Source organism: Crocodylus porosus, unplaced genomic scaffold (genome assembly GCF_001723895.1).
Source record: "Crocodylus porosus isolate Cpor-Errol unplaced genomic scaffold, CroPor_comp1, whole genome shotgun sequence".
Taxonomy (NCBI): Eukaryota; Metazoa; Chordata; order Crocodylia; family Crocodylidae; genus Crocodylus; species Crocodylus porosus.
In genome coordinates this window covers 37787047-37789975 of record NW_017728886.1, presented here as the reverse complement: position 1 = coordinate 37789975, position 2929 = coordinate 37787047, and the positions used below count along the sequence as shown (strand labels likewise).

The 2929-nt window shown below is 51.3% G+C and overlaps 1 protein-coding gene across 2 annotated transcripts in view; it reads left to right on the top strand.

The window, feature by feature from the left end:
- Nucleotides 1–1100: 1100 nt before the first annotated feature.
- Nucleotides 1101–2929, top strand: part of RPP38 (ribonuclease P/MRP subunit p38) — a 3924-nt gene continuing 2095 nt past the window's right edge. Inside the window, exon 1 of one of the 2 annotated variants that reach the window (XM_019532676.1) lies at nt 1101–1214. The gene's annotated coding sequence lies outside the window, so the exon portion shown is untranslated. Of the gene's footprint in view, nt 1222–2929 lie in introns of both variants that reach the window. The other variant, XM_019532670.1, reaches the window with a different exon arrangement.

Sequence of the window (2929 nt, the reverse complement as noted above, 5' to 3'; positions counted from 1 at the left end):
TCTCTTCTCCCTTGTCCAGGTGATAGGTCACCTGGTCATAGAAGGAAATGAGATTGGTCAAACAAGACCTACCCGCAACAAACCCGTGCTGGGTATGTTGGAAATGTGGTGCATTGATTTGTTTCTTCTTGTTTTGCAAAGCACTTTATAAATTGAAACTGATAAACTTTTTTGAGTTACTTCTCTAGTGTTGCAGATATCCTTCCCCCTTAGCTCTCAAGCATAGGTTCACATGCTTACTCCTCACCCATGGAACCAAAGGCAACACTTAGCAGTTGTGAGGGGTGAGGCTGTGACCCACCTGGATAAGCTCAGACCAGCAGGGTCCTAGGCTACTGGAGAGGAGAAATAGCAGCATACACAGTGCACCAAAGGAGCCAGAGGAGGAACCCAGGAGTCGAGGGGTGGGGCCACCACCTAACCAGATCAACCAGCATTTCTGAGAAGCTCTTGAGCAAGCAGAAACGTGCAACAGCAGACTGGAAATTAGGCTGAAAAGTATGGGCAGACTATTGCATCAAAAAATCCAGAACGCTTGGCTATTTCGTCTAACCCCCTCCAAACTCAAAAGACAAATGAGAGAAATATTAGTGCTACAAAGGAAACTGTTGGGACAGAAAACACACACATCCTGACGCCCGAAGCACCGCCCGCCCTGCCCCGAGCCAGGCCCGCAGAAGACCCCCGGCCCGCTCAGGCATGGCAAAACACGCGGAGGTGCTCGACAGGCAGGGCCGCACGGCCGAGCTCAGCCCAGCTTCAGCCTGAGGAGCAACCCCCACCAGGCGCAGGGCAGGTGAGACGAACCGAGGCCCGCGCTGCGCCCCCGACTCTGGGAGCGGAGCAGAGCAGAGCAGAGCAGAGCGGAGCGGAGCTGCACGGCACAGCTCCACAGGGCGGCACCCCCGGCGTCTGGCTAAAAGAAGCCTGCAGCGCCACCCCCGGCCGAGCCGGGACCTAGAAGACCCCCTCCCCTCCATCGGGGTAAGATGAACATGCGCGTGAAGATCCGGAACGGTGGGGAAGTGACGTAGCTTTGGTAACGTAACACTGCGGCAGGAAGATGTGCGTGGACGCATGAGTTTCCGGTTCCGGGGTCACAGCCTTGAGTCAGGAACTAGTAGCGGCGTATGGTGCGGGGTGGCTGTCGTTTCTCCTCTTCCGGTGCGGCGCTAGGCCCGGAGCGCGGCGGGAGAAGCCTTCTGCAGCGCCCGGTACAGAGTAAGGAGGGCCTGTGTTTGGGCCGCCTGGTGCTGTCCCGTCACTTCCGCAAGGCGGGTCCTGGCCTCAGCGGGAGCAGCGCCTGGAGTGGAGCCGGGAGGGGAACGAGCGCGAGGGGCGGGGGGACGTGAAGGTGCCGTCTTGCAGGCCTGGAGCGAGAGAGCCGGCTGGGTGCGGGGCAGGAGCCGGGAGGAAGTCGCAGGGGCGCATAAAGCAGCTGGTCGTCAAAGGCAGAGCCCGTTGGTGACCACCTGCTTTTTGTGTGTTCCTCCGCTATTGCTTTCTTCCCCATCTCTGCCCAGCACATCCGTGGGTTGTCTCATTTACAGCCTTCAAAATGGTACCTTCCCACTTTTACCCTGTTCCATCGCTGGTTGTCATTTCCTCCTGACTACCCCAGGTACATGCACACAGCTGCTTCAGCAGGAGATGCTTTCTCCCCTTTGGCCCCTCCTGTTTTTTGGGGTGGTGCGGCCACCTGTCCGTTCTCTGGCTACTCATCATTGCAATAATAATCCCACATTACATATTTTTCAAAGATTTTTGCAAATGGGTAGATGTTTTGAATGATATACATGGCTACTGTTAACCATTTTTTAATTTGTATTGTAAGCAACTGGTGAGGATTGATTTCCTAGGGAAGTGTCAGTCCCATGTAGACTAGCAAAAAAGATAATTGTGGTTTCTCTGTTGAAGTGTTTACCCCCGTTCTCATCCCCTATAGAAATGGCATAGGCTTTGTCTACATTGCAACGTCCTGATGACTTAGCTGTGTTTCATGCAGCAGCTGGGGCCAGGGCCAGCACATGCTTTGTGTGGTGCCAGCGGTTTGGTCCAAGACCCGCAGGTTGGATCGGGCTTGTGGGCTGGATCTTGGACACAGTGCCCGTGATGTAAATAAAGCCTTAATTTAGAGAGGGCACTTTCCAGTTGTGTGAGCACATTGTGTTGCGGCATTAAATAGGAGGCGAGGCTAGAAGATATACTGGCACACTCCTGATGACTGGAAACCACATCTGACAGTTGTGCAGCTCCAGGGAAGTTAAGTTACCTTGAATGAACAACCAAGAAGCAAGGGGTTTTTTTGTGCTGTTCATATATTCTTGTACTTTCATGGCTACGACACTCCAAACCTATGTGAAAAACCAACCTTTTCGTCAGTGAATGCAGGACTGCAATGACTCATGAAATGATAATTTTGAGAGAGCATGCATAAACTGATGAACTTGGTCCTTTGAAGTGTGAGTCAAGATCTGTATCTGGCCTTCTCCATGGAAGGAGACTTATGCTTCAGTAATTTTGGATTCTTATAAAAGACCATGGTCCAACCCTCTTGACCTGTAGGAGTATATTTACTTTCAGATGAAGTTGTTATGACTTGAATTGGATAGCAAGGAATAACAGGGTAACTTGGACATAGTCACTGACTAACTTCTGAGCAGGTATTCAGTTTGGGTCTCCAGCAGACTTTATACCAGACTTCAGAGCAGGTTGCACACCTCTTCATTGTTAATGTTGTGTCAGTTTACTGGTGTGGGTATGCCTACCCATGCTACAATTACACCTTTGTTGTCTGTTAGTATACCCTTGCTGTCATAATACAAGAGTAAAAATTAAGCATTTTCTACACATTCTAATTTAGTTTTATGACCATTACAGATTAAGAGAGTAGTCAGAGCTGTGCCTAGGGGTGTATGGGCTCGGGGGG